The sequence below is a fragment of the Podarcis pityusensis genome (assembly GCF_964106645.2).
Source record: "Podarcis pityusensis genome assembly, chromosome: 8".
NCBI lineage: Eukaryota > Metazoa > Chordata > Lepidosauria > Squamata > Lacertidae > Podarcis > Podarcis pityusensis.
Genome location: NC_138033.1, coordinates 71,013,941 through 71,025,724, shown reverse-complemented (window position 1 = coordinate 71,025,724; position 11,784 = coordinate 71,013,941).

Below are 11,784 nucleotides of genomic sequence, written 5' to 3'. Positions count from 1 at the left end.
CCCTGGAGGAGGCTCACCTGTGGCCACTGAGTCATCAAGCCCCTCTGGGGCCAGAAGGGCTTCACCTGGGGCCAGCTCCTGATGCACTGCCACAGGTGCAGGCTCTTCAGCATCTAGGCCTTGCCCCAGTTCAGCCGGCCCTGGAGGCGGGGACTCCTGTGCAGGCTGGGATTCCTCTGTTTCATCCTCCGAATCGGAATCCCAGGCCATCACACCATCCCCCCTCCCAGCCCCCCCCCTCAACCGAGGGTCCGGACCCGGCTTGCCGGGGTACGTCGCATGGAACTCTCGGAGGCAGGCAGGTGCGTGGACATTGGCCGCTGGTTCCCAGGAACGGTCCTCCGGTCCGTACCCCTTCCAGTCAATGAGATACTGCAGCTTTCCCCTGCGGTATCGGGAGTCCAGGATGCGTTCCACCTCGTACTCAGGCTCTCCCCGAACCAACACTGGCTGCGGTCGGGGACGGTTCGGGTGGAACTCGTCGGGTGGGGCCACCGGACTCAAAAGGGACCTGTGGAAGACCGGGTGAACCTTCAGGGTTGCGGGTAACCGGAGACGGAATGCCACAGGAGAGATTTGGTCTACGATAGGGAACGGGCCGGTGAAGCGGGCGTCCAACTTCCGCGAAGGTCGAGAGGGGTGGAGGTGGCGAGTGGAGAGCCAAACCAGGTCACCGACGCGAAGTTCCGGCCCCACCTGGCGGTGGCGGTCGGCCTGGGCTTTGTACGCTTCCTTGGCCTGGTGCAGTTGCTCCACCAAAAGCTGTTGCTGGGACTGGAGCTCTTGAAACCACTCCGTCACCGCCGGGACCGCGGATGCCGGCAGCACCTCTGGAAACAGCCGTGGATGATAACCATAACTGGCCTGGAACGGGGTCTGCTGGGTGGACGCATTCACCGCGTTGTTATAGGCGAACTCCGCCAATGCCAGGTGGTCGACCCAGTCATCCTGCTGGTAGCTGCAGTAACACCGGAGGTACTGCTCCAGCACCGCGTTCGCCCGTTCCGTCTGGCCATCGGTCTGTGGGTGGTAGGCTGACGAGAGGCAGACCTCTGTCCCGAGGGTCTGGTGTAATGCTCGCCAGAACCGGGATGTGAACTGAACGCCCCGGTCGGACACCACGCGCTCAGGTAGTCCATGCAGGCGGAAGACATGCTGAAGGTACAGCTGAGCAGTTTCCTTGGCTGTGGGTACAGATGGACAGGGAGCGCAGTGCACCATCTTGGTGAAATGGTCGGAGAAAACCAGAAGGCAGGTACAGCCACGAGACGAGGGTAAGTCCACTACAAAGTCCAACGAAACTGTGTGCCAAGGGCGCGGTGGAACTGGCAATGGCTGAAGTAGGCCGGGGGGTCGCCCGGTAGGTCCCTTGGCGCGCCGGCAGACATCACAACCAGCAACGTAGCGAGCCACGTCAGCCTTCAGGCGGGGCCACCAAAACTCACGACTGACCAGATGGGTGGTCCGATACCGTCCAAAGTGCCCCGCTGCTGGGGCATCATGGGCCATCCGGAGAACCTCCAGCCGCAGTGGCCCTGGCGGGATGTACAGACGACCGTGGTGCAGCAGGAGGCCCTGATGCAGGACCAGCCCCGGATACTGTGGGCTGGACCCTTCAGCCAGCTCCCGGAGTCGTTCCTGGGCCCAAGCGTCGACCCGCTGCTGTTCCCGCACCCGAACCTGCAGTGGCTGCGCCTCCTGGGTGGCCAGGAATGCGGCCGGAGGTAGGATCGTGGTGGGTTCTGCTTGCTGTACCGTGTCTGCGTTGTCTTCAGGTTTCCGGGACAGGGCATCCGCCTTCAGATTCTGAGAGCTAGGGATGTAGCGGATCCGAAACTGGAACCGGGAAAAGAACAACGCCCACCGGATCTGTCTTTGGTTCAGCTTGCGGGTGGTCTGGAGGTACTCCAGGTTCCGGTGGTCGGTTCTCACCTCCACCGGATGTCGTGCCCCCTCAAGATGGTGGCGCCAGACCTCAAAGGCTACCTTGATGGCCAGTAGTTCCCGCTCCCACACAGTATAGTTACGCTCCGCTGGTAGGAGCTGGCGGGAATAGAAGGCACAGGGTAAGAGTGGCGCTTCAGGACCAATCTGTTGAGACAAGACGGCACCGAGAGCCGTACTGGAGGCGTCGGTCTCCACCACAAAGGGTCGAGAGGGGTCAGGATGTTGTAAGATTGGTGCCCTCTGGAAACAGGCCTTCAACCCCTGAAACGCCTCCTCTGCCTCCTTGTCCCAGGAAAACGGCGTCTTTGGGCGCAGTAGCCGGGTCAACGGGGTGGTGCGATGAGCATAATCAGCGATGAAGGTCCGGTAGTAATTGGCGAACCCCAGGAAACGTTGTAGGTCCTTGCGGTTCCGGGGTGCCGCCCATTCTTGAACCGCTGTCACCTTCCCCGGGTCCATTTGCACCCCATCCGGAGAGAGCCGGTGACCAAGGAAGTCCACAGTCCGCTGATGGAACTCGCACTTGCTGAGCTTTGCGTACAAACGGTGCTCACGCAAGCGCTGCAGCACGGTCCGGACATGTCCCTCATGGCGAGCCGGGTCACGGGAGTAAATCAGTATGTCATCCAAATACACCACCACGTACTTGTCTAACAAGTCCTGAAACACGTGGTTGATGTAGCGTTGGAACACAGCAGGCGCGTTGCACAACCCGAAAGGCATAACCAAATATTCGAACTGCCCGTACCGGGTCCCAAACGCTGTCTTCCACTCATCCCCGGCTCGGATCCGAATCAAGTTGTAGGCCCCCCGGAGGTCCAGCTTGGTGAACACCTGTGCCCCTTGCACCCGCTCCAGCAGCTCCGAGATAAGGGGCAAGGGGTATCGGTCTGGGACGGTAATTTTGTTCAGGGCTCGGTAATCATGGCAAGGGCGGAGTTCCCCACATTTCTTCTTAACGAAAAGCACTGGTGCCGCGGTAGGCGAGGTGGAAGGCCTAATGAACCCACGCTCCAGGTTCTTGCGCAAGAAGTCCTGCAAAGCCTCGCGCTCTGGCTCTGTTAGAGAATATAAGCGACTCACTGGTAAAGGCGCTCCGGGTTGGAGGTCTATGCCGCAGTCAAAAGGCCGATGCGGCGGCAGCTGGTCTGCCCCCCGTTCCTCGAACACGTCCTGGTAGTCCTGATACACGGCTGGGAGCGTGGGTGCTGCCTCCTCTGAGGGCGCGGCCGCCAGCGTCCCGGATTGAGCATGGGAACATGGGTCTGGGAAGTGCACGGTCCGTTTGACCCAGTGAATCTGAACGTTGTGGGCTTCCAGCCAGTCCATCCCGAGCACCAGGGGGAAGCGGGGCATAGAGGCAATGTCCAAAGTTCGCAACTCCCGGTGCTGCTGGAAACACAGGACCAGGGGCTGGGTCTCCTGAGTAACGGCACCTGAACACAGAAGTCGTCCGTCAATCGCTTCCACCTGGACCGGTACTGGCTTGTTCCGAAGTGGCACCTGATGATGGGCGGCAAAAGCAGCGTCCATATAAGAGCGGGTTGCCCCTGAATCTACCAAAGCATGGGTGAGGATCCAGGGCCCACCTGGAGGGTATAAACGTACCGAAACCATAAGATGTTGCAAGTCCATTGATGCAGGCCCATTCTGCGCGGTTTGGTACCCCCGGTAGCTAGGGCCATCAGCTACTGGGGTTGGCGGTTTCCCTGCGGCTGGCGTTTCTCAGGGCAAGACCGAGCGAAGTGTCCACTTCCGCCACAGTAAAGACAGAGATTTCCCTCCCGACGCCGCGCCTTCTCTGCGGGGGAAAGGCGTGGCCGCACTGCCCCGAGCTGCATAGGCTCCTCCGTTAAATCAGTTGTGACCGTGGGGCTGCCGGAAAAAGCTGGTGCCGTGAACTGGAAGTGTCGGCGACCCCGGGCCTGACGACGATCCTCCAACCGGTCGTCTATTTGTAGACTCCGTTGAATGAGAGTGTCTAGCGTGGTGGGGCGTTCCATTGTGGCCAACTGGTCCAGTACCTCGTCAGAAAGCCCTTCGAGATACTGGTCCCGCAGTGCCGAATCATTCCAGGTCAAGTCCTGTGCCAACAGCCGAAACTCCGTGGTATATGCGGCCACCGTGGACTTGCCCTGTTTCAAACGCCGAATCGCCCGGTTGGCTTGACTCCCTTTCTGGGGGTTGCCGAACGCGGCCTCCAAACGATTGCAAAACCCCGTATAGTCTGCCAGCAAGGGGGAGTCTTGCCTGAGTAGCGGCAACGCCCACTTGGCCGCCTGGTCCTTTAACAAACTAATCAAAAAGTGCACCTTGGTGCGGTCGTCAGGAAAGTTCTGGGCTCGCCCCTGAATATACAGCTTGGCCTGGGCCAGGAACATGGGAAAGCTGGCCGGGGCTCCATCAAATTTCTCAGGCAAAGCCACTGGGTACTTGCCAGGAGCCGGGGCGTCGGCCCCAGGAGCCGGTAGGGCTTCCAAGCGTTGCTGAAGTGCCACAACCGCGTCACTGAGCTGCTGCACGGTGTGAGTCAAGGCCTGGTTCTCCTGGGCCAAAGCCACCAGTGTAGCCGCCTGGTCAGCCATGGCCTCTGGCTCTTCCCGAACGCACCCCTACGAAGGGGGAGTGCGGGTGTGGCGGGAGCAAACTGTGCTGGTCCCGGGGGTAAGGTACCGTGAGTGTAGCAGAGTCCACACGAAGAGGGGTGAGGTCCGATGCAGAGAGCCGGGCGGGGAACAGGAACGCTGGAACAGAAGGCCGAGCAGGGAACAGGAGTACCGGATAGTCAGGAACAGGAAGCCGAGCAGGGATCAGGAACACAGGAAGGTCCGAAGCCAACAAGGACGTTGCTCCCGCAACCTGGGGCCGGGCTGACTGGGCTTTTATCCTCTTCTAAGGCCAGGGGAGGTCCCGGTCCCCAGGAGCCCCGCCTCCTCTGGCCTTAAGGCGAGCACTCCTCCTGGGGGCAACCAGTTCCCTTCGCCTCTCTGCCCTAAGCCTCTGCAGATCAGGAGAGGCCGAAGGGTTACTGGGCCCTGGAGGAGGCTCACCTGTGGCCACTGAGTCATCAAGCCCCTCTGGGGCCAGAAGGGCTTCACCTGGGGCCAGCTCCTGATGCACTGCCACAGGTGCAGGCTCTTCAGCATCTAGGCCTTGCCCCAGTTCAGCCGGCCCTGGAGGCGGGGACTCCTGTGCAGGCTGGGATTCCTCTGTTTCATCCTCCGAATCGGAATCCCAGGCCATCACAGCCCCTTAAACATGGCTCTGTCAGTCGCTTGCAGATTCCGACAGTAGTTGCTTTCGGAATCGCTTCCAACATAAAAGCTCCTTAACGGAAACACGTCTTCTGGACTCTCTGCGTGACAGTTTCCGGCGAGGAGTGGGTGTCCCTACAGGAGGTCCTGAAACCTCCCCACTGTTTTCGCTGGAAGTGTCTTGGAGCCATCCCTCCTGCTCACTTTCCCTCAGATCAGCTCTACTCCCCCTACTGGTTCCCTCTTCAGCTGCTGAGTCTCTCCCAACCTGTGTGAGCCCTTCCACCTCCTTTCCTTCCGATGGCAGTTCCCTGACAGCGGTCAAAATAAAAGGCTTTTTATCACAGGACAAGAAATTAGCCTTCGACAACTTAACCGGCGGAAAAAGATTTTTTGAAAAAATTCCTAAGCCCCGGGGTCACAATTTCAGAAAAAATCTGACTTTCAGCAATGCACTCAAAAATAGTCCCCAACGGTTGCAAATGCTCCCCTAAAAGGTTTGGCGGTCGAAACAGAACGGTTTTTATCACAGGACAAGAAATTATCCCTCGACAACTTAACCGGCGGAAAAAGAGTTTTTGAAAAAATCCCTAAGCCCCGGGGTCACAATTTCAGAAAAAATCTGACTTTCAGCGATTCACTCAAAAATGGTCCCCAACGGTTGCAAATGCTCCTCTGAAATCTTTGGCGGTCGAAACAGAAGGCTTTTTATCACAGGACAAGAAATCAGCCCTCAACAACTTAACCGGCGGAAAAAGATTTTTTGAAAAAATCCCTAAGCCCCGGGCTCACAATTTCAGAAAAAATTTGACTTTCAGCAATTCACTCAAAAATGGTTCCCAACGGTTGCAAATGCTCCTCTGAAATCTTTGGCGGTCGAAACAGAAGGGTTTTTATCACAGGACAAGAAATCAGCCCTCAACAACATAACCGGCAGAAAAAGATTTTTTGAAAAAATTCCTAAGCCCCGGGGTCACAATTTCAGAAAAAATCTGACTTTCAGCAATTCACTCAAAAATGGTCCGCAACGGTTGCAAATGCTCCCCTAAAAGGTTTGGCGGTCGAAACAGAAGGGTTTTCATCACAGGACAAGAAATTATCCCTCGACAACTTAACCGGCGGAAAAAGATTTTTTGAAAAAATCCCTAAGCCCCGGGGTCACAATTTCAGAAAATATCTGACTTTCAGCAATTCACTCAAAAATGGTCCCCAACGGTTGCAAATGCTCCTCTGAAATCTTTGGCGGTCGAAACAGAAGGGTTTTCATCACAGGACAAGAAATCAGCCCTCAACAACTTAACCGGCGGAAAAAGAGTTTTTGAAAAAATCCCTAAACCCCGGGGTCACAATTTCAGAAAAAATCTGACTTTCAGCAATTCACTCAAAAATGGTCCCCAACGGTTGCAAATGCTCCTCTGAAATCGTTGGCGGTCGAAACAGAAGGTTTTTTATCACAGGACCAGAAATCAGCCCTCAACAACTTAACCGGCGGAAAAATATTTTTTGAAAAAATCCCTAAGCCCCGGGGTCACAATTTCAGAAAAAATCTGACTTTCAGCAATTCACTCAAAAATGGTGCCCAACGGTTGCAAATGCTCCCCTAAAAGGTTTGGCGGTCAAAATAGAAGGCTTTTTATCACAGGACAAGAAATTAGCCTTCGACAACTTAACCGGCGGAAAAAGATTTTTTGAAAAATCCCTAAACCCCGGGGTCACAATTTCAGCAAAAATCTGACTTTCAGCAATTCACTCAAAAATGGTCCCCAACGGTTGCAAATGCTCCCCTAAAAGGTTTGGCGGTCGAAACAGAAGGGTTTTTATCACAGGACAAGAAATTATCCCTCGACAACTTAACCGGCGGAAAAAGAGTTTTTGAAAAAATCCCTAAGCCCCGGGGTCACAATTTCAGAAAAAATCTGACTTTCAGCAATTCACTCAAAAATGGTGCCCAGCGGTTGCAAATGCTCCCCTAAAAGGTTTGGCGGTCAAAATAGAAGGCTTTTTATCACAGGACAAGAAATTAGCCTTCGACAACTTACCCGGCGGAAAAAGATTTTTTGAAAAATCCCTAAACCCCGGGGTCACAATTTAAGCAAAAATCTGACTTTCAGCAATTCACTCAAAAATGGTCCCCAACGGTTGCAAATGCTCCCCTAAAAGGTTTGGCGGTCGAAACAGAATGGTTTTTATCACAGGACAAGAAATTATCCCTCGACAACTTAACCGGCGGAAAAAGAGTTTTTGAAAAAATCCCTAAGCCCCGGGTTCACAATTTCAGAAAAAATCTGACTTTCAGCAATTCACTCAAAAATGGTCCCCAACGGTTGCAAATGCTCCTCTGAAATCTTTGGCGGTCGAAACAGAAGGGTTTTTATCACAGGACAAGAAATCAGCCCTAAACAACTTAACCGGCGGAAAAAGATTTTTGAAAAATCCCTAAACCCCGGGGTCACAATTTCAGCAAAAATCTGACTTTCAGCAATTCACTCAAAAATGGTCCCCAACGGTTGCAAATGCTCCCCTAAAAGGTTTGGCGGTCGAAACAGAAGGGTTTTTATCACAGGACAAGAAATCAGCCCTCGACAACTTAACCGGCGGAAAAAGAGTTTTTGAAAAAATCCCTAAACCCCGGGGTCACAATTTCAGAAAAAATCTGACTTTCAGCAATTCACTCAAAAATGGTGCCCAGCGGTTGCAAATGCTCCCCTAAAAGGTTTGGCGGTCAAAATAGAAGGCTTTTTATCACAGGACAAGAAATTAGCCTTCGACAACTTACCCGGCGGAAAAAGATTTTTTGAAAAATCCCTAAACCCCGGGGTCACAATTTAAGCAAAAATCTGACTTTCAGCAATTCACTCAAAAATGGTCCCCAACGGTTGCAAATGCTCCCCTAAAAGGTTTGGCGGTCGAAACAGAATGGTTTTTATCACAGGACAAGAAATTATCCCTCGACAACTTAACCGGCGGAAAAAGAGTTTTTGAAAAAATCCCTAAGCCCCGGGGTCACAATTTCAGAAAAAATCTGACTTTCAGCAATTCACTCAAAAATGGTCCCCAACGGTTGCAAATGCTCCTCTGAAATCTTTGGCGGTCGAAACAGAAGGGTTTTTATCACAGGACAAGAAATCAGCCCTAAACAACTTAACCGGCGGAAAAAGATTTTGTGAAAAAATCCCTAAGCCTCGGGGTCACAATTTAAGCAAAAATCTGACTTTCAGCAAATCACTCAAAAATGGTCCCCAACGGTTGCAAATGCTCCCCTAAAAGGTTTGGCGGTCGAAACAGAAGGGTTTTTATCACAGGACAAGAAATTATCTCTCGACAACTTAACCGGCGGAAAAAGAGTTTTTGAAAAAATCCCTAAGCCCCGGGGTCACAATTGCAGCAAAAATCTGACTTCCAGCAATTCCCTCAAAAATGGTCCCCAACGGTTGCAAATGCTCCCCTAAAAGGTTTGGCGGTCGAAACAGAAGGGTTTTTATCACAGGACAAGAAATCAGCCCTCGACAACTTAACCGGCGGAAAAAGAGTTTTTGAAAAAATCCCTAAGCCCCGGGGTCACAATTTCAGAGAAAATCAGACTTTCAGCAATTCACTCAAAAATGGTCCCCAACGGTTGCAAATGCTCCTCTGAAATCGTTGGCGGTCGAAACAGAAGATTTTTTATCACAGGACCAGAAATCAGCCCTCAACAACTTAACCGGCGGAAAAATATTTTTTGAAAAAATCCCTAAAACCCGGGGTCACAATTTCAGAAAAAATCTGACTTTCAGCAATTCACTCAAAAATGGTGCCCAGCGGTTGCAAATGCTCCCCTAAAAGGTTTGGCGGTCAAAATAGAAGGCTTTTTATCACAGGACAAGAAATTAGCCTTCGACAACTTAACCGGCGGAAAAAGATTTTTGAAAAATCCCTAAACCCCGGGGTCACAATTTCAGCAAAAATCTGACTTTCAGCAATTCACTCAAAAATGGTCCCCAACGGTTGCAAATGCTCCCCGAAAAGGTTTGGCGGTCGAAACAGAATGGTTTTTATCACAGGACAAGAAATTATCCCTCGACAACCTAACCGGCGGAAAAAGAGTTTTTGAAAAAATCCCTAAGCCCCGGGTTCACAATTTCAGAAAAAATCTGACTTTCAGCAATTCACTCAAAAATGGTCCCCAACGGTTGCAAATGCTCCTCTGAAATCTTTGGCGGTCGAAACAGAAGGGTTTTTATCACAGGACAAGAAATCAGCCCTCGACAACTTAACCGGCGGAAAAAGAGTTTTTGAAAAAATCCCTAAGCCCCGGGGTCACAATTTCAGCAAAAATCTGACTTTCAGCAATTCACTCAAAAATGGTCCCCAACGGTTGCAAATGCTCCTCTGAAATCTTTGGCGGTCGAAACAGAAGGGTTTTTATCACAGGACAAGAAATCAGCCCTCAACAACTTAACCGGCGGAAAAAGAGTTTTTGATAAAATCCCTAAGCCCCGGGGTCACAATTTCAGAAAAAATCTGACTTTCAGCAATTCACTCAAAAGTGGTCCCCAACGGTTGCAAATGCTCCTCTGAAATCTTTGGCGGTCGAAACAGAAGGGTTTTTATCACAGGACAAGAAATCAGCCCTCAACAACTTAACCGGCGGAAAAAGATTTTTTGAAAAAATCCCTAAAACCCGGGGTCACAATTTCAGAAAAAATCTGACTTTCAGCAATTCACTCAAAAATGGTGCCCAACGGTTGCAAATGCTCCCCTAAAAGGTTTGGCGGTCAAAATGGAAGGCTTTTTATCACAGGACAAGAAATTAGCCTTCGACAACTTAACCGGCGGAAAAAGAGTTTTTGAAAAAATCCCTAAGCCCCGGGGTCACAATTTCAGAAAAAATCTGACTTTCAGCAATTCACTCAAAAATGGTCCCCAACGGTGGCAAATGCTCCCCTAAAAGGTTTGGTGGTCGAAACAGAAGGGTTTTTATCACAGGACAAGAAATTATCTCTCGACAACTTAACCGGCGGAAAAAGAGTTTTTGAAAAAATCCCTAAGCCCCGGGGTCACAATTTCAGCAAAAATCTGACTTTCAGCAATTCCCTCAAAAATGGTCCCCAACGGTTGCAAATGCTCCCCTAAAAGGTTTGGCGGTCGAAACAGAAGGGTTTTTATCACAGGACAAGAAATTAGCCTTCGACAACTTAACCGGCGCAAAAAGAGTTTTTGAAAAAATCCCTAAGCCCCGGGGTCACAATTTCAGAAAAAATCTGACTTTCAGCAATTCACTCAAAAATGGACCCCAACGGTTGCAAATGCTCCTCTGAAATCTTTGGCGGTCGAAACAGAAGGCTTTTTATCACAGGACAAGAAATCAGCCCTTAACAACTTAACCGGCGGAAAAAGATTTTTTGAAAAAATCCCCAAGCCCCGGGGTCACAATTTCAGAAAAAATCTGACTTTCAGCAATTCACTCAAAAATGGTCCCCAACGGTTGCAAATGCTCCCCTAAAAGGTTTGGCGGTCGAAACAGAAGGCTTTTTATCACAGGACAAGAAATTATCTCTCGACAACTTAACCGGTGGAAAAAGAGTTTTTGAAAAAATCCCTAAGCCCCGGGGTCACAATTTCAGAAAAAATCTGACTTTCAGCAATTCACTCAAAAATGGTCCCCAACGGTTGCAAATGCTCCCCTAAAAGGTTTGGAGGTCAAAATAGAAGGGTTTTTATCACAGGACAAGAAATTAGCCTTCGACAACATCACCGGCGGAAAAAGATTTTTTGAAAAAATCCCTAAGCCCCGGGGTCACAATTTCAGAAAAAATCTGACTTTCAGCAATTCACTCAAAAATGGTGCCCAGCGGTTGCAAATGCTCCCCTAAAAGGTTTGGCGGTCAAAATAGAAGGCTTTTTATCACAGGACAAGAAATTAGCCTTCGACAACTTACCCGGCGGAAAAAGATTTTTTGAAAAATCCCTAAACCCCGGGGTCACAATTTAAGCAAAAATCTGACTTTCAGCAATTCACTCAAAAATGGTCCCCAACGGTTGCAAATGCTCCCCTAAAAGGTTTGGCGGTCGAAACAGAATGGTTTTTATCACAGGACAAGAAATTATCCCTCGACAACTTAACCGGCGGAAAAAGAGTTTTTGAAAAAATCCCTAAGCCCCGGGTTCACAATTTCAGAAAAAATCTGACTTTCAGCAATTCACTCAAAAATGGTCCCCAACGGTTGCAAATGCTCCTCTGAAATCTTTGGCGGTCGAAACAGAAGGGTTTTTATCACAGGACAAGAAATCAGCCCTAAACAACTTAACCGGCGGAAAAAGATTTTTGAAAAATCCCTAAACCCCGGGGTCACAATTTCAGCAAAAATCTGACTTTCAGCAATTCACTCAAAAATGGTCCCCAACGGTTGCAAATGCTCCCCTAAAAGGTTTGGCGGTCGAAACAGAAGGGTTTTTATCACAGGACAAGAAATCAGCCCTCGACAACTTAACCGGCGGAAAAAGAGTTTTTGAAAAAATCCCTAAACCCCGGGGTCACAATTTCAGAAAATATCTGACTTTCAGCAATTCACTCAAAAATGGTGCCCAGCGGTTGCAAATGCTC